The sequence below is a fragment of the Malaclemys terrapin genome, chromosome 6 (assembly GCF_027887155.1).
Source record: "Malaclemys terrapin pileata isolate rMalTer1 chromosome 6, rMalTer1.hap1, whole genome shotgun sequence".
In the NCBI taxonomy this organism is placed as follows: Eukaryota; Metazoa; Chordata; order Testudines; family Emydidae; genus Malaclemys; species Malaclemys terrapin.
This window is the reverse complement of record NC_071510.1, coordinates 78,351,936-78,376,826: the sequence shown is the minus strand read 5'-3', so window position 1 is coordinate 78,376,826 and position 24,891 is coordinate 78,351,936. Positions and strand designations below refer to the sequence as shown.

Sequence of the window (24,891 nt, the reverse complement as noted above, 5' to 3'; positions counted from 1 at the left end):
GTAGGGAAAGGCAATATCAGAGAGTGGTTCACATTATGCTGAATTTTATAGTACCTTGACATTGTGAATGAACCTTTGGAATCTTTGAAAAGAACATCAAGGAAAAGTCAGTTTCTAATGTGCTGAGGAAAATATTCTGACATGGTGATAAGTGAGGTGAGTTCCATAATCATGGCTTGAAAATGTTCTCAATGACTGCTATTTCAGCTGTCCCAATCCACAGACTGGTATTAAAGCAGACTGGTAGTAAAAAGAACTGACAGGCTTTTTGTACCAGAGAACCTTAGGACTCTAACTAGGTAACAGTTACAGTGAAATAGTTGTGGACATTTACAATCGTACGTATTATTAGAAGTTTTGTTTTTACAGACTAAGAGATTTTTATTTAGTATAAACTGATGGCCAGTTTTAATCTGTGACACACATATAAATCCAGAGCAACTACACTGTAATTAGTGGAGTTACTCCTGATTTACATCAGTGTAACTGAAATCAGAATCTGGCTCTAAGTGCGTGGATCTCCTGGAATTATACAGGTTGGTGATTTATAAGCCACATTACCCACCCTGATAAACTTGCATTCATGGAAAAAGCATAAACAAGTATGCTCTAAGTTTTATTTTAAGACATTTTTAAAACTTTCTTTAAATGTGAACATGCCATAGATTTTAGGAGTCTGACTGTTGGCTTCCATCGGAACTGATAGGGGTGAAGGTTCCTTTTCCTCTCTCTGAAGAACATTTAAGCTTACCCTTTTTTAAAACATGGGATCTGTTTTTCTGTTTTCAAGCAGGATACATTTAAAAGAACTTTGTTATTTAAATTTTAAAATGTAACATCCTCATGTTAAATAATCAATGAGACATCTGCAAAGTACTTTGTATTTGTGGGTAGTTGGGATAGCTTTGACTCCAGTATCATACTTTACATGCATACATAAAGGATGTAGATGTCTGATATGAGGGCCATGTCCTGGATCCATTAAAATTAGTGGGAGGCTTTCCATTGACTTCAGTGGTCTTTGTGTCAAGCCTCAAATTTATACTTTACTATGTGCTATTGCTTGGCACAGAGTTCTGTGTGCAAGAGCAGTGGTTCTCAATCTTTCCAGACTACTGTATCCCTTTCAGGAGTCTGATTTGTCTTGTATATACCCAAGTTTCACCTCACTTAAAAACTACTTGCTTAAAAATCAGTCATAGAAATACAAAAATGTCACAGCACACTATTACTGACAAATTGCTTACTTTCTCATTTTGTCTGTATGAAATTTTAGTTTGTACTGACTTTGCTAATGCTTTTTATGTAGCCTGTTATAAAATTAGGCAAATATCTAAATGAGTTGATATACTCCCTGGAAGACCTCTGTTGTACCCCCAGGGGTACACGTACCCCTGGTTGAGAACCACTGTGTTAGAGAAAACTCCCCTCCTAACAGTAGCATCATTTGAAGAACAATTTTATCCCTACCTTCTCCCCTTGCTCTAACTAGGACAGGAGACAATACAACCATTCTATGCCCTAAACTAAGCACACTCCCAGTCAGTGTAATATGTTAACTACAAAGTTGTTGACAATTTCCTTCCTGTTTAATTACCCCTCCCCATAGCAATATGCCAAGAGTAAATGGCAGTGGGGGAAGGGAATGCTTCATTCAATGAGGGATTGCACCGACATAAATTCACCAAAGTATACTCATACAGAGCCAGTAATCATAGTAGCGAAGCGGTTCAGGCCTAGCAATTAAATATAAAAGCCTGTCTTTATACAAAGAGACTGTCTATATTTTGGAAATTTCCACCACACTTCCTTCTGAACTACTACTTTGCTCAAAACATCGGTGCTGGCATGGCAGCATGATCAGTAATAGTTATGCTGGCAAAAGAATGGCCATATTTTTTTTAAGTACATCAGATGCAGGAAGACTGCCAAACAATCAGTGGGCCCCCTGGACGCTCAAGGTGCTAAGGGAGCATTCAAGGAAGGCCAAGCTGTTGCAGAGAAGCTAAATTAATTCTTTGCTTCGGTCTTCACTGCAGAGGATGTGAGGGAGATTCCTATCCATGAGCCATACTTTTTAGGCAAAGTTGAGGAGCTCTCCCAGATTGAGAACAAATTGATAAACAGTAATAAGTCACCAGGACCAGATGTTATTCACTCAAGAGTTCTAAAAAAACTCAACTATGAAACTGCAGAACTACTAACTGTGGCATGTAACCTATTGCATAAATTAGCTTCTGTACCAGAACTCAGGTGGATAGGGTTATGGAACAGCTTCCATATGAGGAAAGATTAAAAAGACTGGGACTGTTCAGGTTGGAAAAGACTAAGGGGGGAATATAATAGCGGTCTATAAAATTGTGAATGGTGTCGAATGAATAAAGAAGTGTTATTTACCCCTTCACATAACACAGGAATCAGAGGTCATGTAATGAAATTAAAAGTCAACAAAAAGTACTTCTTCACTCAATGCACAGTCAACCTGTGGAACTCATTGCCAGGGGATGTTGTGAAGGTCAAAAGTATAATTGGGTTCAAAAGAGAATTAGATAAGTTCAGGGAGGACAGGTCCATCAATGGCTATTAGGCAAGATGGTCACAGATGCAACTCCGTGGTCTGGGTGTCTGACTGCCAGAAGCTGGGACTGGACAACAGATGATGGATCACTCAATAAATGACACTTTTCTCTTCATTCCCTCTGAAGCATCTGGCACCAGCCCCTGTCAGAAGACAGGATACTGGGTTAGATGAACCATTGGTCTGACCCAGTATGCCCATTCTTATGTTCTCATGTTAAATTAACCCACCCCGAAGAACTACAGGCTATTAACTCAACATGAGTGAGCTGTCACTTTCAATTTGTTTTTGTTTTTTGCAAGTCTTTTAATCATCTGCTTCTACCAGAGTTTTCATTCTCTGTTAGAGATCAGCTGCTGTGAGCAAAAGTCTGATACTCAATATAGTGGTCATGGGCGGTATAGCCAGCATTTCATGGTACCCTAGTGTTACTTGAAATCTGAGAAACTTTAGCCTTTAAGACGCTGGTGCCTTTCATTTGGGCTTTGTCAGGCATTTCAAGAGTAGCATAGATCATCCAGTACTGCTCCTGGAACTTGGGGTGGGGGAAAGAGACCCAGTAGTTTCACAGCAAATGGTGTTAGGGTATAAGCAGTGTTGCAAACCCCAGGTTTTCAAAACTCATAAGTCAGGCCGCCAAAAGTGAGATTTAAAAGTTTTTAAAACTTTGAGATTTTAAAAAATTAGTTACCTCCTGGCCCTGTTGAAGTCTATGCCATTGAGACATGCCAGGATTTGCAGGATTTCACCCAATATATTTTTAGTTCTTTTTATTCTCGTTCTGACTTTTGAGCATTTTGATGTCAAATTTTCAAGATTTTCTCTATAATTAGGCAGTCTAGAAATGTTTTTTGTAATGAAAGCTGACAGTCTTCTGTCATAAAAAAGAAACAAATAGTGAATAAAATTATGTTAATGCAATGTTAAAGTTGCAGAAATTTAATGAATAAAGGCAAAAGATGTAAAAGCTGTTTCCTAAAGTCCAATAACATTAACTTAGCCACATTGAGTGATTTCTATACTGTGGCGTCTATTTAAAACATAGTCCCTGGTTCTGCAAAAGACTTATACATGTGCTTAACCTTACACACTCTGAGTAGTACCATTGAAGTCACATAAACATTAGTATATTGAGACCGGTGTGCAAAAAATGGAGGGTCAGGACCTCAAAGTTAGACAGTTAAAAAAGCACGAATTACAATAATTACATGTCTGCAATATGGCTGAGTAAAAGTTGCCTTAAAAGAGTTCACTTTTAAAGTTCTACCCCAAGGAGTTCAGTCACAAATTTAATTACGCATTATTTTTTAATGAGTGTCATCAGCATGGAAGCATGTCCTCTGGAATGGTGGCCAAAGCATGAAGGAGCACACAAATGTTTAGTATATCTGACATGTAACTACCTTGCAATGCCGGTTACAAACATGCCATGCAACTGCCTGTTCTCACTTTTTGGTGACATTGTAATTAAGAAGAGTGCAGCATGATCTCCTGTAAATGTAAACAAACTTGTTTGTCTTAGGCGATTGGCTGAACAAGAAGTAGGACTGAATGGATTTGTAGGCTCTGAAATTTTACATTGTTTTGTGTTTGAGTGCAGTTATGAAACAAAAAAAATCTACATTTGTAAGTTGCACTTTCACGACAAAGAGATTGTACTATAGTACTTGTATGAGGTGAATTGAAAAATACTTTCTTTTGTTTATCATTTCTACAATGCAAATATTTGTAATAAAAATAATGTACACTTTGATTTTAATTACAACACAGAATACAATATATATGACTATGTCGAAAAACATCCAAAATATTTAATAAATTTCAATTGGTATTCTATTGTTTAACAGTGCAGTAAAAACTGCAATTAATCATGATTAATTTTTTTAAACGTGATTAATTTTTTTGAGTTAGTTGCGTGAGTTAACTGCGATTAATTGACAGCATATATATATATATATATACACACAACACACACTATGATTATATATATTTATTGTGATTTGTATATATAAAATCATAATTTTGTATTTAACTTCCTACATTTTAAAAGGGGAAAATAAGATGGGGGGAATGAAATTAACTTGAGTGCACACTTCTTGAGTGCAGGTATAGGTAAAGCCTGATCCCCAATACTGTCTACCCCAGTTTTACACCATACAGGGATTTCCCTGTGTGATAGGAATCAGCTGGCTGGTTAAGCGAACCCACAGCAATCATGAATGTAAAAACGGATGTTACAAAAATATTTATTATTGATAGATTCATAGGGCAGAAGAAACCATTCTGATCATCTAGTCTGACCTCCTATATAATAAGCCATAGAACTTCCGTCAAATAATTTCTTTTGAACTAGATCATATCTTTTAAAACACCTCCAATCTTGTTTTAAAAATTACTAGTGGTGGAGAAGCTACCAAAATCCTTGGTAAATTGTTCCAATGGTTAATCACCCTCACTATTGAAAATGTGTGCCTTATTTCCAGTCTTAATTTGTCTAGCTTCGTCTTGTAGCCATTGGGCTTTGTTATACCTTTTTTCTGCTAGATTGAAGAGTCCATTATAAAACATTTGTTCCTCATGTAGGTACTTATAGACTGGGATCAATTCGTCTCTTAACCTCCTTTGTGTTAAGCTACATAGATTGAGTGCCTTGACTCTATTGCTTTATGTTTTGGAATCCTTTAATCATTCTTGTGGCTCTCCTCTGAACCCTCTCCAATTTGTCAGTATCCTTCTTGAATTATAGCATTTTTATTACCACCATAATAACACTTTGCCCTTCTATAGCACCTTTCATTCAAGGATTTTAAAGCTCTATACCAACACAAATTAATAATAATCATGTGATCTTGACATTATCTCCATTTTACAGATGGGGAATCAGAGAAAGTGAGGTGAAGTGGTGTGTTCGGAACCCTGGCTGCAGTAGAATGTTTGATGTTGTAGCCACCATGGCAACCCCTCAGCATGCCTGTAAAATATCTCATGTCCTCACAAAATATCTTACTACCATGCACAGGTGTTAACACCACCCTGTGACTGCAGTTGGTGTGTTAAGGCTTAAGCACTCTCCTGCATCCTACAGCTGCTCACTCTGGCTATTTGCTGTGCACAGGAAATGCAAACGTTGCTGCTGCAGTGGTGCAATTAGTTCTCCCAGCACAATCCCACTGTGCTCCTATCTATCCTTCAGTGTCTAGCTCTGCTCCATCAAATAGGTCCAGAACACAGCTTGTAGTGCTGCGAGAAAGAGACTGAGAACATGCAAAATAAAACTTGGTTAGCAGCATTAAAACAGAGAAAGCACAAAGAAAAATGTGGTCAACAGACACAGACACACTTCCACCCACATAATGTACTTTGTTGGGGGTCAATATGGCAGTCTGCGCATTGCCTCAAGAGCACTTCCCACACTTCTGAGTTCTGAAAAAGAAAAGAGTTGCTAATGAATTGACATATAGCAAGGCTGCTTTCTCTACTTTAGTGCAAAGGTTTAGCTAATGTGGGTGAGTTTCCCTTAAACATCCAAGTGTTTGAACTGACCTCTGAATATTTTGAGTTCCTCCCCCTCACTATTTCATGTATGAACCCAAGTGGGTAGAGCATGCACCCCACAACAAAGGATGCTTCCACATGAAAATGCCGTTTTACTACTGATCATTTGATATGTGTTTACAGATGTCAGCAATGTTTATTAGGTTATAAAAAGAGAATTCACACATGCACTGCAACTCCCTTTCCACTGGGGAATATCCCTGACATAGGAATAGAAGGGGGGAAATAGTAAGAAAGACAGTGGCTGGGGCAGTCCTGATCTCAGGGCTGCAGGTCTGGCTGATCGCCTGTTTGGGGGTCAGGAAGACATTTTTTTCTCCCAGGGACCAAGTAGCAGAGGACCAGGGAGATTTTTGCCTTCCTCACACCACCTTCAAGCCACAGAGGGTTAAGTAGGAATGCTTTAAGTACCTAACTGGTTAAGTTGTTAATTCATCTCAACTTGTGGCTGGTTTCCAGTGTGATTAAAAATCTCATGGCTGCCCCAGCATGCTCCAGGAGCCAGTAGGCCCCAGCAGCTCCTGAATAGGTAGGCACAAGCCACTTCCCCTCTGTCTCTGCATTGGAGCTTGTGCAGATGTGATATTGAATCTGGCCTTCTGTCACAGGAGTCCAAACCTAAGTCATGAATGGTCCTGGAAAAGCTGCTTCTCCTAGTGGAGAGCATAAATGCAGAAAGCACAAAATACATGCCTCAGTCTGCCAGCATCTACAGTATCTCCTTTTATAGATTGTGACAGGGTGTTCAGACAGAATTGACTTAAGGCAATGGAATTTAAAAGTTGGTTTTCCTAGGTGAGCTCAGAATCCTAGATATATCACCAGCTCTTTGGGCACATATCACTGAAGCTGACTACTGTGACACTTTTCCTCTATTTCTGTGGTTTGGGTGTATAAAAAAAACCAAACACTGCTAGTGTTGGTGACCTACAGTTATAATTAAGGCCAGAAGCTGAAACCATAGTTTTCTGTTAAAAAATGTTTCATAGGCTAATACCACAGCAGTGTCCCTATTGCATCTTTCTGAACATGTGAACAAAAAATGCTTTCAGCATTAAATTACTTGATAATAGAAATAGCATTTTCTCACTTAGATGTTTAAGTGAGACTCATGAAAGAGATGACTATTAAGCCAAACATTTGTTTGGCTTTGCTGCAGCAGGCTGCAGGAATGTAAACTCTTTTTTTCAATGACTTCAGCTCCTAATTTAAAAGCTAGGATTTTTAGCAGTGAGCAAGAGACTATATTTGGCAAAAAAATTCCGCTGGCTTGACTTAGTTACTCGGCATATTCAAAACAATACTTCTTTATCAAAAAACAATAGTCTGTTTTATTCACAGCACATGTGGAAGTTGGACCATCCACCAAATTCCACTTTCTTCCCTTGCAATATGTCTGTAACCAGCTAATGAGCTGTGACAGTGCCTGTGCTTCATTTTCAGCAAATAAAGTTTCTGCCTCACAGGAATTGTGGTCTGGCTATGGCACTGCTCCTAGGTATGGGTGGGGCTTGTTTCTTCTACCAGTTGTAGGTTAACCACATGGGTACGTGCTGTCGCACCACACAACAACATCTCCTCTATAATAACTAGTCTAAGTAGCCATTTACCCCACAAAAGTCGATCCCATTTAATTTACTTTGTGTTTACAGCACTCCCTTTCAAATCGCATCGTTGGCACAGATGGATATTTATACAACTTTTATTTTAAACTATTTATTTAGAGTTGAGACTTCAGTAACACTCACTGTCAGATTTATAGTGCATTTTTAAAACCAGGATTCTAAAAATGTAATATTTCAAAGAGAAGGAGGCAGACAATGAATTTATACACGTGGGAGTCTATTCTCCTTTCCCTAAGTATACATAACTTCCATTAACATAAATGCGAGTTCTGCACATTGTTGATGAGCGAATCAACTGTACTGAGTAGACTGTATACATACGTATTTATACAATAGTAGTTGATCAAACAGCTTTGATAACATGCACTGTCTTCAAGCTTCATGCAAATACAGCACATTGCTGAGATAGGATGCAATTTAAATAACATTTTTAAAATTGCCATGCTCCATTCGTAGTGGCAATCCTTTTAAATTGTATGGAATATTCCATCCCTTACCAGACCTCTCACAAATCAGATGCACACGGCAGAGAGAGAGAAAAACAAAACAAGAAACCGACTCCTATTCAACCACTGACATTAGGCCTACTCTAAAAATGTCTTTAAAAAAAAAGAAGTCTGATCCCTCAAACCCAGCTGGGGAAGAAATCATCTTCCACATCTCAATTGGAGCTTTTTACACATGGCCGAATTGTCAGCCTTCCTAGTCATGGTGAAAAGACTTATTTGGCTGAATGGGTGAATGGATGGAAAATCTCTTCATAAAAATGCTGAACATTTATTTCCAGCAATCCACTGTCTTGTACTCCATAGCTATCAGAAGAATGTATGGCAATATGGACATAGATACACCTGTCAGAAAGAGCTCTTTCCTCTAAAGGAAAAAAGTTAAGGTTGATCGAGCCTAAATTTGACCTAATAAATTTTCTCCATCTCTTTTCAAAGCCCATGTTGTTATATGTTACTGACAAGCAGACTGGTATCAAGCTAAACCCTTTATTGTGAACAGGACGATGTACAGCAATGAAGTAACAAAATTTTCTATGCCTCAGTGTAGCTGCAGTCTGCCACTACCTGTCTTGCTTCTTTATTTTTTCTGCCCCAGCAAGAAGTATGTCCCAGGAAACAAAAGACTGCATCTACTGTGTACATGTCTAAACTTCCTGGAAGACTTACTCCGTAGACACGTCATTGCTTCTGGATTTTTCCTTTAAAGCACCATTTCAAAGCTTATTTTAAGAGCAGCTCCTGATGCCTGCACCTCAGCAATGATGAGCAACCCTACAATAACTAAACATTGTGCAAAAATAGCAAGAGGAAAATGTTTCTTAATTAAACAGATTGAATTGTTGAGTGTCTGACAGATTATAATAATAATAACAGCCACAAAAACACTTTGCAAGTATGTGCTGCCTTTCATTTGGGGATCTCAAAGTGCTTAAAAACTTTAATTTTCAGACATCCCTGTGAGATAGTGTTGTTATCCTATTTTACAGATGTGGAAATAGAGACACAGAGAGGTGAAATAATTTATCCAAAGTCACACAGCGATTAAGAGGCAGAGCCAACAATAGATTTCAGGATTTCTGATTCCCAGTCCTGTGCATTAACTGCAAGGGCCCTGATTCTAAAGGATGTAAAGACATCCACTCATGCTTAACATTATGCATTGTGAGTAATTCCAATTAAGTCAGTGGCACTACTCACACTGAGTAAAGTTAAGTATGTGTTGTAAGTCTTCATGAGATTGAGACCTAGATCAGGCACCTTTCCGTACTCTCATGTTATATGAAAATAAATGCAAACAGTATGTTGTAAAATTATTAAATTACACAAATAATTGTGTAAGAAACATTGTTTTTTAAAGCTCTTCATAAACCTAATTGCATCTGGGGCTACATTTTGCTGCCCCTACTCAAGTGAGTAATTCCATTAACTTCAATGGGACTACTCACATGAGTAAAGCAAATAGAATTTGGATACACAAAGTCAGCTAGTAAACAAACAATGCTTTCAAAAGGCTTGATCCTGCAAACTCTTATAAATGGGCATAGTGCTTATTATCCTGAATGTATTCATAATGTGAGAGTAGAACAAAGCAGTATAAGTGGTCTACAGCCTTTAGAGCTAGCAGGCTTCTCTGCAGAGTGAGTGGGAAGCTCACCCATAGATGGACTGCACTAGTCCCTCTGCCCCCATGCAAGACTCCACACCACAGGAGTACCACTTTATTCATATTTGCTTGGGCAGAGGGGTCATATCAAGGGGCTTCCAGTAGTGGAGGAGTACCATTCTAACCAGTAGGATGAAACAGAGGACACACAGGTGTTGTGTTGCAGCCCTGAGTCCTGCCTGTAAATAGTATGTATGTGGTGAATTCCATTCCTCAGCCTCAGTAATGCTGCTTTCGGGGGAAAGGGGAAATTTCACCCCAGAGAATATGCTGTTAAAGATGATACTGCAATATTATCATCGCCACCCACTGACAAGTTGGTGAAGGGACTATGATACATACCTCCCTCAGGAACCTCTTGGGAGTTATATACCATACATTCCTGCCTCACAGTTAATACTTGCTTACCTCACTTGAGTGCTAAAAGTCTGAATTAGTTTTTGTTTCCACAGATCTTTGAAAACATAAAGTGCTCTTGTAAGTGCAAAATGTTATTATTATTTTATTGTCATCTCATTATAATCTTTCCTCTTGCTTTGGAACCAGTGAGGGTAAAATTACTGCCACACATTGCATTGCATAGTGCTTATGCTACAGCATTTTTCAATGTTATCTTTGTCTAATTTTCAGAAGCGGTTAAGTTTTTGTTCACTTCCTCCCACTGCATGCAGTCCATTTCTGTGTCTGTGTGTTGGCTATCTAGGAAACATCTGTAGGATGGAATTTGATTGTCAGAGGTGTGGGTAGAGTTTCAAGTGATTGTAGACAAGTGCAGGTGGCCAACACCTAAAGAAGTGTCATTATCAAGCATTTGCCTTATTTATAAGTGGTACAAGAGAACTATTATAGGGCCCAGTACTACAAGTTTTACTCCCACAAAGTGGGACTACTACTGTAAAGACTACTCACAGAAATAAGGGATTCATAATTAAGTGCATAGTGGAACAGATTTTGAGGAAATTAATTGTGCACTGGTGAGCGATTCAGTTCTGAATACCATGAAGAAGGATTTTATTTTTAATAAAAATGATGCAAATGAAAGTTGTTATAAATGTATTCATAACAACAATATAGAAAATAAAAATATGTATATGTTGATATTTTCAGCTACTATGGCTTCACTCTTCTCCACCTAATATGTACTGTATATGTAAAATTAAATTGTGTGTGTGTGTGTGTATGAAGCCTATATTCTTTATAGTGATTTTATTGGAGATTATGTACAGCTTAAAGCCGAGCTTTTCAGCAGAAATGGGGCAGAGTTGGCTCTCTCTCAAAAATAATAGGAAGCTGAATTGCCATTTTTGCTTTCATTGCCCTGTGTGATATAGTATACAATTTAGGACGTTGACATCTAAAAATAGAGCTGGGCTCTTTGCCCAAGAGAGTCAGAAAGTAGTACCCCTGTTAAAATGCCTTTCTTAAATACATGGTAGAAGTAAACATTCAAGCAGAGCTCTTTGTACATAGATATTTTCTAGTAAAGACTAATAGATTTTTGTTCCACAATGTCAAAAAAAGTGAAAATGTGGATAGATTTTGTTTCTAGTATCATTGTGAGTTTTGTATCCATGCTTTTAGTTAGGTTCAGTATTTATTTAAAAGCCTGTGAAAGTTAATTTTAAAGATATCGTTGGTGGAATATTAAAAAAAATACACAATTAAATTCATTTTATGCCAAAAATTGGGAAAGGAAATACTTCTAAATTTAGAGCTTTGGCATTCAGAGCTTTTTTGTCAGCTAAATAAAATTTTTCAGAAGCTCTAGAATTGAGAGCACTATAGTAACAGCTCTACAAGCTGATTCTTCATTACAGTTACCCATTGAGAGCATCGCTGAAGACATTTCCTCTGGGATCACAGAGACTAAAAATCAATTCTGATAACATTAGACCAAATTTAAAGAGCAAAAAGCCTCAGAAAGCATGTGATGAATAAATGGGGAGATCTTTACTCCCTGTGTAATTTTTTATTTAACTGAAATACCAGTACTTTACTTCTCAGGCTGGATTATCTACCAGTTTTTTATTCTTCTTCCAAAAGCTTTTGTAAAACTCATGCTGAAATGATTCATGGTAGAGGTAGAGATGATACACAGGTATTTAAGTTCCTGAATGCATTAAGTGTTTACAAAATTGACAGTTATGGAATGTGAAAAGCTCAGGAATGAAAAAATTAATAAAATGTTATTAATCATTTTATGATTTTTATAACCCCCTGTTATTTGCATTCCCCCCCGTCCAACTGCCCATTGCTGAGGTACAGTAGAATGGATTATCTACCTTCTGGATAAATGACTGGAGGTTATGAAAATAAATAGAGCACATTTAACTGAAGTATTAGACAGTCATCCTTTTATGTGCCAGAAATCTTCATATAAAATTTGTATTTATAATCTTTAAGGAGAGAAGTTTATTTTAGGTACCTTCGCCATGAAGGTCAGCTGACGGTTTATACTGTGCACAGAATTTATCCTGTGGCTTAGGGTGTCAGCCATAATTCTAGGCTGATAGTTTGTAAAGGGAAGATTCCATTTTGTACTGTTTATAAAATGTGATTCTGCAGATTCATGCTCCAAGACTAACAAAGTCTATCCAAGTATAGTCAAGCGCTTCAGTTTAACTTATTGCATTCATTAAACTAGGCTTAGATTGTCCTAATTATATGTTATCAACAATTAAGAAATGTATCACATGCCGCAGACTGGCTAAAACATTCTGTGTTCTTGGATGAATGCCAACAGAGGTGTCAAGTTCCATACTACCTTGTCATCAGCTGCAGCTCTCATTTTGCAGTACAGGCAGCAGCTGTGCTAGACAAAATAATCTAAATTCTCACATGTACTTTTCCTTTAGGAAACAGCTCACACTGAATTGCATTTCTGGTGGTGAACAGTGCTACACCTGAGTGAGCTTGTGCTGAAAACGTATTTTATGCAAATAAAATGTTAACTCATAATCTTTCATGACTTTCAGATGTACTTTTTCATCTTATCATGAGGATAAGCTTGAAGTTTATGCTAAAGGGATTACTAACTAGACCTGTGAACAGTAAAGTGCTGCATGTGTGTTTAACAATGATTTCCTATACCTCAGATCACATATTTTTTTCTTATGGGGTCTCTATTTTAAAAACATATAGTACATATAGTGTGCTAAAACAAGGCTTCCGCCACCAAGAGCATGCAAACTAAACAGTCAACATAGATATAAATGATAGCAAGTGGGCAGAAAGGAAAAGGTAAGTGACTGAGCACTTATTTTATTAGTTCCATGGTTTTTCTCTGCTTGACCTTTTCCAATCTTGTTGACTCTTATTTGAAAGGAGAACTAGAGTTTATAATCTCCTAGAAGAAGTGTGTTTTAGTTAATAAAGGGCTTGAAGGAGTTGTGGGTGGAGGTGTGTTGGATTGGCAGAGCCGGCCCACAACATTTTGACACCTGAGGCAGGAAGCTCAAATGACGCCCCCATGCTCCCTCACTTGGACCAAAACTTTGAAAGGTCTCAATTCTACCTTCCTCCTGTTCTACTCCTCTCATGGTACTGCTCTGCTACCTACCCCAATAAAGAAGAACAACTTAAAATGCCTTGTACAAAAATTTTAAGTAACACTTAACTTTCAAATGCCTGAACAGCAAATGTAACTTTTCTTGTCTGCATAGTAAACACTGGAATTTTATCTGTTTGAATAATCAAAGTGGTGCTTTCCGTGCTTTCTTGGTTGCAAAGATTTGAACTGCTTCCTGAAGGTCCACTGTCTGGGCCAGCTCATGGTCTATTGAGATGGTTGCAAGGCCGACCAGCCTCTCCTGTGTCATTGTGGAACATAGATGTGTTTTTATTAACTTCAGCTTGGAGAAGCTGCATTCTCCACTGGCAACTGTTACAGGAAGTGTTAGAAGTATGCGCAGAGCAACAAAAGCATTTAGAAAGAGGGTGGTCATCTTATTTGAGCACATTTATTCCAGAACAGCCTTTGGAGTTGATCCTGCTGAAATGTATCTTGAAAGGGCTTTCAGTTCATCTCCTAAATCACTTGCATCAATATTACGAATGTCATCATGTGTCAACACTGTCTCTAGTGCCCTGCATTGTTGGTGTAGACCTTCTTCAGGTACAGTGAGGAGTTTTAGAATATCATACAACATCCAAAATATACTGCTGTGTTCCTTGAGCTGCATGACACGTTCTTCAGCTGACTGTATTACACAATCTAGCACCTGGTTAAAGAATTCAACTTTGAATTGTTGTTTGGGGTCTCCTATGGGATTATCCCATGCCTCATAATCAAAATGTCATCTTCTTCAGTGACTTTTGTATTCTTGAATGGGTGGGGAAATAGCTTCAGTGTTAAGTTCCTCTGCCAACTGCACTCTTCAGAACATTTTGAGATCCCTCATCTGACCGGTAATATTGTAGGTATGACTTTGCTTTGTCCAGTTGTTCCATTGCCCCAGATATATCAAGGTCAACACCTTGGAGTCTCTTGCTTACAGCATTTATTTCAAACAGCATGTCATGCCACAACACTAAGCCACACAGAAATTGGAAGTTATGTATGTTTCTGGTGATTCCATTTCCCTCTGCCACTGTTCTCCCGCGAACAGTTCCTGTCATAGCATTATCCTCCATAATGGCAACTATGGCATCATCTATCTTCCCAATTTGGTGTTTGATAGGCTTTATTGCCTCCACTCAACTTTCCCATCATGTGGCACTCAGTGGTTTCAGTGTCAGAGAGGATGTTCCCAGATGTTGCTTCAAAATTTGCCATCGATGAGTTGATGCAGAGAAAAATACATAGATGCTTTGAATTACATTAAAAAATTCAGCAGCCTCACTAGAAGCTGATGCTGCATCACTGACCACCAAGTTTAATGAATAAGAACTGCATAGGACAAAAAAAGCTCGAGGGTTTAACTCTCAGATCCATGTCTGCACTCCTCTGTTCTTTACTCTCATGTTGGCACCATTATCGTAGACCTGACCTCTCATGTCAGCTATCGCAATTCCCGTATCTTCCAGCTTTTTAAGAAGCACATTTGTCATATCAGCTCCTGTAATATCATCAATGTCAGTAAATTCTAGAAAATGCTCTCTGACAATCACCATTGCAGGGACATTTTCACTAGGTTCTGTTGTTGTTACAAAACACACCATTAAAGTCATTTGTTCCGTATGGCTGATGTCAGGTGTGCAGGCCAGAATAACAGTGTAATATCTTGCTGACTTCAGATCTGCCACAATCTTCTGTTTGACTTTTGTTGCCAGTAACTGTATGATCTCATTTTGAATTGTTTTTCCAAGGTAGTGGTGTGTGTATGTTTCTTGGGTGGTGACTCTTCTTAGATGCTCCTGGAGTAGAGCATCAAACTCAGCCATCAGCTCCACAATTTTAAGGAAGTTTCCATTGTTTGGCACATACAGCTGATCTGAAGTGCTATACAGTGCTAGGTTTTGGGTAGCAAGCATTCTCACAATGGCAATGAGCCTTTTCAGAACATTTTGCCAGTAAAGAGACTCTGATTAAATCTTCTCTTGATGCTGATCATCTACGGTGACCTTTAACCTTAGTATCATCTCAAGCTCTTTCCACCTATGGAATGCTCTCTGGTGATTTGCTGCCGTCCCATGGCAGATTTCTAGCCAGATTTTTCCAGTCCTTTGTTCCTGTAGAACCAAATGTGGCTGGAACATTAGACTGGAAGAGTTTGCAACAAAAACAGTATGCAACATTCTGTTTTTTTGAGTACATAAGCCATGCTTCTCTTTGTTACCATTGGGGATTTCACGCCAGTAATGTGTTGGATGGAAATTTCTATTTTCATTGTCTTTGGGGAACATGAAGTTTTTCACTTGCCATGGCCCATGCCCATGGAGTACAAGAAAGTCCCGCAGGCTACTGCTCAAGCGGGTCCACAGTCTGGGATCATCTAGACTTAAGGAACTAAACTGAGCAGCAGCTGGTTCTTGCGCCTCCACCACACTCTTCTCTGATCTACACTTTTCTTCAGGAATGTGCCTGGTTACATTCATTTGAGATGGAGATATGGATGCGGCAGTAGCTGCCAGATCACCTGCGCTCTGCCTAACTGGAATGTCAGGCATCTCCTCACCACTCACATCCTCACTGGGGCTGGAAGGCTCACCGTGAACATTTGTGTCTATTTATCTCAGGAGAGCTCCTTCCTGCTCAGATAGAAAAGCTTCCTTTGCTTTCTTTCTTTTTCTGAATGCTGCCCCCAGAGGGGCGTTTTCTTCTATCACTCACATTACTGGTGTGAAATCCCCAATGGTAACAAAGAGAGGCATGGCTTATGTACTCAAAAAAACAGTCTTCTATCACTCATGACTTCTGTTCTGTGCCAGCTATAGTGGCTCTCAACACTCAATTGAAGGGGACAAATAAGCAGGCTGGTAGCAGGGCCTGAGTAAGGGAAGATATCAGCATCTTAAGGGCCTAACTGGCTCCTACTACTTCAGTTGACTGTCTGTTCTCCTCAAGTGGGTTCAGGGAACCAGCAGGAAACAGGAAGCCCCCTGAGAAGCTGGTGTTAATCAGTCCAAGCTCCTCCTCCTCTCTCTCCCTGCAGGATTTAGGTACATAAGAGGCTCCTCCTCCTCTCTCTCTCTGCAGGATTTAGGGCTAAAAAAGTGAGAGATGCCAGGGATGATGCTGATGTTGCAGATCAAAGGTAGAATAATTAAATTATCTACCATGATTAAAAAAAGAGAAGAGAGAACGTAAGAGAGGAAAATAGGGAGTTTGGTTTTGCTATGTTGAATTTGCTAATGGAGGAACAGCCAGGAAGTGTTATGTAAGAAATAATATGAGATATAAAATAGAACAGAGTAGGAGAGGTCATGGGTCAAGAGACAAATTTGAGAGTTATTAGTGTAGAGTTGAAACCATGAGAGTATATGAGATCAGCTAGGGATAAGCTGTAGAGAGAAGAGGAGGCCAACCACCTGACAACCATGTTACTGCACATGTAGTCTGGTGGTTAGACAAAGACATTGAGAGGAAGGAGACCTGAAATTTGTTCCTAATTCTGCCACTTACACTCTGTGAGATGTCCTGTAGGGAGATGATAATATATACCAATTTTTGTACAGCACTTTGAGATCCTCAGATGTATTGATCTCTATAAGTGCAAGGTATTGTTAAGAAAAAGTCATAACCCAATAAGATCTCAAAATAGGGAATGTAACAACAGTATAGGATTATCCATGTGGTATGGATAATCAACACCAACAGTATAAACCCAGTACAGGACACAAAATAACACAAAATATTAGTGATACTTTACACTTATATAATAATGCTTTGCACTTCTATAATATCTTGTATCTGAGGACCTCAAAGCACTTTATTAACTTTATGAACGAATGAAGCCTCAAAATACTCACATAAGTACAGTAAATGTTATGTTTACTTTGCAGATGGGGAAAACGAAATATAAGAGCTGAATTCTAGCTCAGGTCACACAACTCAGTAGCAGAGTCAGTATGAGAACTCAGGAGTTCCTAGCTTAGAATCTCCCATTTATTCCTCTCAACTAAACTGCATTTCCTCACAGCAGCCTAGTAACGTAATTAAGAACTATTGTAATATATATTTTGCAGAAGTATATTTTTGCAAACTAAATAAGGTTCAGTGACAGTAAGAGACTTCCCAGAGACATGCAGTGAGTCTGTAATGACCATGTAGCATGTGTCAGCTTTACTAGAACAAAATTGGGATACACAGAAATGGGGCACAATATACCACACATCTTCTAAATAAAGGAACACTATGTCCACTTGGCATAACATCAAGCACTGCAGAAGAAAAATGTCTCTGACTCTATAGAGACAAGGTTGGGGAGGTAATATCTTTTAATGGACCAACTTCTGTTGGTAAAAGAGAAAAGCTTTCGAGCTACAAAAAGCTTTTCAGGTATGTGACTGAATACATACATGTGGGAGAGGACACAGATGAAGTTTGTCACATACCCCGATTGAAGCAAAAAACCTGTATTGTTAGTGTATTTGATAGGGTTCCCTCACAAACTATGTTCTACATTGTTACAGTAGTCAGCCTACTGTCCCCATTTAGCTCCTCAATGAGCTGTGAATATTTCAGTGGTGATGCATAGTCAGTTCTCACTGGTGTTTCATCTATGTTTCATCATGCTGGAAGAAATGAGTCTTTGGACATTTCTGAGTACTGTTGTGAAGAGCATAGGCAAATTTCCCGATGACTTTTATAATCAGATATGTAGATGCTCCTTTATCCTCAGAGCAATTTTGCATGTATCTCCTGCAACCATCCACAATCTACTTGGTGTCAGGGCCGGCTCTAGGCACCAGTGCTCCAAGCATGTGCTTGGGGTGGCACTTTCCAAGGGGCAGCACTCTGGCTCCTTTTTTTTTTTTGCTTGGGGCGCAAAAAGCCGGGAGCTGACCCTGAGGGGAGGTGAGCTGCGCTGCAGCGCTGGGGGGCGCGGGGAGGGCAGGAAGTAACCCTGGGGGGGGGGGCAGAGGAACCGCTCCCCCCCAGCTCACCTCTGCTCCACTGCCGCCTGTTCCCCCGTGCGCGCCGCCGCTTCGCTCCGCAAGCCTGGGAGGGAGGGTTAGGAGGGGAAATGTGGCGCACCCGGGGGAGGAGGCGGGGCCGGGGATTTGGGGAAGGGGTTGGAATGGGGCGGGGAAGGGGCAGAGTTGGGGCGGGGCCGCGGTGGGCATGGGAAAATGTTTTTGCTTGGAGTGGCAAAAAACTTGGAGCCAGCCCTGCTTGGTGTTCTTGTTTCCTAAGGTTGTTTTTGTGACTTTAATATTAGTAGAGATTTTTGATTCTATATAGAGGCTCTTCAGAGGCTGCTGAGCAACAGTTAGAGCTTTTTAGGTTGAGGAGGAGCCTTTATGACCTTTGTTTTCATGTATTTCAAGGGACCTAATTCACTTTTCACTCTGGTCTCACATTGTTTGCAGCAAGCTGAAGAGAACTCATGTCATGGTTACAGGGCTGCTTGCACATCTGTCCCCTTTCTGGTGTCTCCAATTGCCCCACCTCAGGTGCTAGGCCTTTTGCCTTTACCTTTCTGGGATGGAATTTTGCAATTCTCCCACTTTTAGACCAGAACCTGAGTTCAATAGGCTTCTGTACCAGCCACTTGTTACTGTCCAGATCTGACTGGGTGTCGGTGACCAGTGCTAAAGAGTGATGAACAGCCTTCTTTAAACATTATTAGCATATGGAACAGAGCATTAGAGAAAATTATTTCAAAACAATAAACAACCCACATACATAGTTAATCTCATCTAATCTTAGGCTTTACTACAAGCTAAATGAGATTGGCTTCCCTCTTGGGTTACAGGAAAAGAACAGACCCAACTAGCATTTTTTTAGGAAGCTATGTGGCACCTGGAACCCAGCTTGATCTCAGTTTTCCTTCTAAAGAGTGTGTCCCCCAGTCTGCTCCCCATCTCTCAGGGAAATTGCCTCTTCTCTAAGCTCCACCCTGCCTCTGTATGCCTGAGCCCAATTATCATATTGCTCACAGTGGTTCACGGATGTTTTAGTTGGGAATTGGATGATTTAGTTGGGAATTGGTCCTGCTTTGAGCAGGGGGTTGGACTAGATCAGTAGTCTCCAAACTTTTTGATCACGCACCCCTTCAGTAAACATTTTTTGAGCATGCACCCCCTGCTCCCGGCTGAACTGTCGAAGCAAAAAAAAAAAAAAAAGCCTCTCAGACTCCCAGCCAAACTGCCGAGGGAGGGGGGGAAAAAGCAGTGTTTCTCCTCCCAAAGGATCCTCTTGCACACCCCCTGGGGTGCGCGCACCCCACTTTGGAGACCACTGGACTAGATGACCTCCTGAGGTCCCTTCCAACTCTGATATTCTCTGATTCTATGATTACAAGGTCTAAGAGTGAAGTTTTCCTTTTGCCACAGGGGTTTTTTCCCTAGTTTGCCAGCCAGCCATTTAAGAGAATACCCCATGATGGTTGCTCCATTGTTTGACAGGTAGACCCATTCAGCCTCACTGGCTTGCAATCACAGGCCTTGTAGCTGTGGAGGAGTGTGATGAAACTGCTCCCCAGACATTTTAACACATCACCTCATAAATATTATGCAGGTCAATATTCATTACTGAGCATCCACATATTCATCACAAACCCTCCTTGGATGAAAAGAGGATGTGTTTTGCAAAGACTGCAGAAATCTATTAATGGGAATGCTTGGTAAAGCCACATTCCTTATTGCAATAAGGTACGGTGAGTTATCTCCCACATATCTTCCACCCCCTTAGCAGATCTCAGGAGAGGCTATAACTATGTTTTTCCCCTACGTGTTCCACAGAAAACACAGGTTATGTAAAATCATATTGTGCCCTAGTCTTACTGTGTCTCTAACTTGCCACTGTGAGAAGAATTACTTGCTGTCATGTAGTTTAATGCAATTTATCAACTGGGGTTAAAAGAGAATACCTGTTCTTTAGGCAAAGATTAAGGAGCAATCCTGTACTAGTATGTGAATGGACTAGATTTCCTAATACTGTGTCTTTTCTCACCTTCACCATATTTTATATGCTGCAGGTAAAATTTTGAGGAAGAGGAGATTTTACCTGAATAAATCTACGACTGGGGTGCTAATGGTGCACCGCAACATGATTTCCTCTGGTGTGGGACTCACAGGAGTCTGGAACAGGCAGGAAGGGAAGATTCTAACCACTGCCCAGGCCAGATATCCCTGGGGATAGATACCTCATATCTGTCAGATATCTGTCCAATTGCATGGAGTAAGTACCCCGAATGCACACTTCCCAGCCTCTCTCTCTCTAAAGCAATGATAGCACACATGTTTCTTGGCCATTGATTCCCTGGCACTCCATGAGTGTTCCGAGTAGCATGAATTTACATGTACGTTCGTTTACATTTCTCTCTTAGGAATAAGTTACACGGTTCTGAATGGGGAACAGATTGTTCCCCAACTCTTCCATCTTACACCTGAACAAGCTTTTCCTGTTTGTGTATGTTATCTCAGACATGTATATTACATATATGGAGAGGTTGCCAGTAGTCATGAGATATGTTCATATCCTTTAGCTGTTTTCCCCTTCACTCATTGTGCTATTGTGACTCTTAAGATGGTAAGTATCTATTCTGATTTTTGGAGGGGAAGTGGTAAAAACCCAAAAGTATCAGGACATTAATCTGAGTGTTGCCTTTGAGACTTAGGAAACCCCACTCAGTCTGTCAGCTGGCTGGTATTGCATGAGTACAGTTGAACTTTCTACTTTCAGGCCAGTACAGAAATTTAACTACCATTAAAAGGCTAGCATTTTTTTATGGCGCAAATGCTGCTTTCCACATTCAATGCACAAGTAAACAGGCTTCCTACAAAAAAGATTTATTAGGACACACTGCACACACAGTTTTCTGGGAGTGTTGGTGTGAGGTTTGAGAACCCACATAGTCACAGAACCACTACACCATACCATATTAACCGTTCCCCAAGACCAGCCCTTCTGCTGTGGAAAGAAGAGCAAGCAGGGGTTCAGAGCTTCCCTGAACAGGCTCTTCATGACCTCCTATCCTGAGTTCAGAGAAACTATAGTGGTTCAGCTCTGTTTTGGACCTTCTGTCGCAGCACAAGAGATGTGTGTGTGTGTGGGGGGAACAATCTAAAGCAGCACTTTGGTTGTAGCCAGTGTTGGTTTGGTGTTTTGCTTTTTGTTTGTTTGTTTTTGTGTCTGAAGATGGTGGCCTAAAGATGGTGCATTAATCACAGTTAATTCACATACTTTGACAGAACTCTATTTATGACCAGGAGGTTTTTGGTACAGTTTTGCAAAATCGGTAATATAGGTAGATAGTTGAAAGAATCTAATTGCACTTTAGCATTCATCTAGACATAATTAACTCTGTGCACTGTGTTGAAGTTGTATGGAATGATTTAAAGCTAAAGGTCACCTGTGTGCTGTGTAGCAATAGGAAAGTGGGGTTGCCACTGGAATAAGAGGCAAAATAATAGATGTGCATTGTATCTCTTGCTGTCGGAAATTTTACAGCCACCTCAAATTAAGGGTTTTGCTATGCCAATGGAATTATTCTGTGAGATAAACATGGATTAACTGGGATAATGGATTCAGAATGTTGAGTAGCCAAAATAAAGACACAAGAAAACACCTTGTGGCAGTTTAAAATAGCTTGGCCAGCCAAAGCCTAGTCAACATTAAAAAATGAGAGAGAGGCTGATTGCTCTGAAAACTTTAACAAGGTTTCATCTTAAAGTACTTACATACAGATTCTGTGACCTGCCAAAAAATTGCTTAGATTATATGAAATTTATTTGGTGTAATACCTACCGCTTCCTCTTTTTACTTTGAGGCTATAGAGGAAGGCGCGGGTGAGAGAAAATATTGCAAGATAAAATCTTGCAGAAAAGTCAAAGCTCAGAAAGAAGCTGCTGCTTCGTGTACCATTCAGTCTAAATTCTACACAGCTCACAGCTGAACTAGCCACCCTTACTGTACGCTTAAACTTAGATCATATACTGCCTGTGTTTGTGCAGGAACTGTGTGAAAATTATGGGAGGGTTTTTTTTAATTATAGAGGTAAAATGAACATGTCCAACATTTTGCTGAAGCTGGCAGCTATGAAAAGAAGAGCATGGTCAGATCCTGGAAGACAAAACACCAACTATAGAACTTTGTTAACATTTTGGATACTGAGTCACAGGATATCCATTCTCCTTAGTATATCTCTATTGTGAAAAATACTTCAGAGCTTTTTTAAACTAAAACATTTATTTTAGGGCTGTCAAAGTATTTAAAAAATTGCAATTAATCGCCAAATTAAAAAAATAATCACAGTCTTAATCACACTGTTAAACAATAATAGAATACCAATTTAAATGTATTATAAATATTTTTGAATGTTTTTCTGCATTTTCAAATATATTCATTTCAATTACAACACACAATACACAGTGTACAGTTCAAATATTTGTAAGAAAAATAATAATATAAAGTGAGCATTAATTTTTAATCTAGTTAATTTGTTTTGCATTAATCACATGCATTAACTGCGATTGACAATCCTAATTTTTTCCCTCTGAAATTGACCCTACAATTTTTTTTAAGTTAAGAGATATAACTTACAGCTTTTTACAGAATAAATAAGCAAAATAGAACACAATATTGTCAGATAAGATCTTGTAGAAAAATCAAAGCTCAGAAAGAAGCTACTGCTTCATGTACCATTTGGCCTAAATATTATATATTTATATATATTCATGCAACCCTCCTCCCACAATTAACTTAAAATTTCAAATTTCAAACAAAAATATTGTTTATATATATATTTTAGTTTCATTTGAAATTTTAAGTTAATTTAGGGTGAGGGGGGGATTGCATGAAAATTTTCATTTTGTTTTGGTAGAAAGAAAAACACATTCTTTCACTCTTTTCCCCACTAAAATGAACCAATTTTTGTTTTGATTTTTTTTTATATTGCTGAAAGAAAAACGTCAATGAAAATGAATTCTTTTCATTTTGGTACAAAAGGAGTTTTCAGTCAGAAAAAAGTTGTGACAGGAATTTGGACAAGCTGTACTGCTTAATCAGATTATTTAGATGCTTGATGTAAGTTCATCTGTGTGAAAGTCCCATTGAGTCAAATCCTGCTTCCACTGAAGTCCATTACAAAACTACTATTGATTCAGTGGCTGCAGTATTAGGCCCACTGGGCGGGCTTTTCAAAATGTCTTCCAGTGTGAGTTGTGCTCCTCGGTCACTGAGGAACATTTCTAAATCTCATCTATTAAAATCTGTATTATTCTCTGGAGTAAGGTTACTCACCACTGTGAATTTCTTTTTTTAATTTTTTGGTAGGATCAGAGCCTGGATTTCAATGTATGATTAATTTTATTCTTCTAAGGTGTTTTAATAATGCATTTCTATTTTGGTAAGCATTGTTTTAAAACAACTGAGATGATTTGTCAACAGACCTCTCGATCAGAAATACAGATTTTAGAAGACTCTAAAAGAAATTGTTAAATGTCTATTAATTTTAATTACCAAAACTTAAAAATAACATCTTAATGTAAAGACTAATTTGGTGTGCTGCCAAGTCAAACAAAAATGAATGAGGCATATTAAAAATGAGCATGTTTTTTATTTTCATTGGTTATGTGACCATCTTTCTCACTACATACATCAGTTAGCAAAGTGTGCTTTCAGTAGTGGAAATTTCATTATCGCTTTTAATTCTGGTTTAGTAGCATATTTAAGTTTCCAATAGCTAATAACTCTGGTTTCTTTCTATTCAGGTTTACCTTTCATGAAAGCACAGGGACGAGGAGGAAAGAAATGACAGTAAGACTGAATTATGAACTTTAAGAAGTTGAGAACAAGTAACTTTTTGTATTGTGAAAGCTAAATCCACTGGTCTTGATTAACAGTTGGCAATAGCAGTCACGAGTGATCACACGTGTAAGATGGAAACAAAGATTGTTAGAGCAGATGTAGTGTGTAAATCATTTATGCAGGTTGGAATTGATAAAAGAAAAGCATTTATTTCAATTTTCACAAACACAATTTTAATAAAATGTGTCAGTTATCTGAAAACTAGTTCTAGACCTTCTCATCTGCAACTTTTTCCAATTAAAGTCACCTTATATGGCTAGCCATGAGGCCACGGTATCCCAGACTTTGTTGCCAATATTAAGAAGTTCTGTATGACTCAGAATACTTGTAACACCTGGCCTACCAAAGCTCCAACTTTTTGACACTTTCTGTCAGCAGCTCAAGTCATTTTGCTGATGTAACTGTCGTAGCATGTGTCTAGTGGTTAAAGCAGTCAGAATGCCCAGATTTCATTCTGGGTTCTGCCACTGACTCTGTGGTTTACCCATTTGTAAAATGGGCGTAATAATATTTCACGGAGGTGTTGCAAAGCTTAATTAATTAAA

The 24,891-nt window shown here is 39.0% G+C and overlaps 1 long non-coding RNA gene across 1 annotated transcript; it reads left to right on the top strand.

The window, feature by feature from the left end:
- Positions 1 to 24,337, top strand: LOC128838896 (uncharacterized). Its single transcript, XR_008445314.1, has 3 exons — positions 1 to 156; positions 20,514 to 20,716; positions 24,250 to 24,337. It is a non-coding gene; the product is annotated as an uncharacterized LOC128838896 (long non-coding RNA).
- The last annotated feature ends 554 nt before the right edge of the window (positions 24,338 to 24,891 follow it).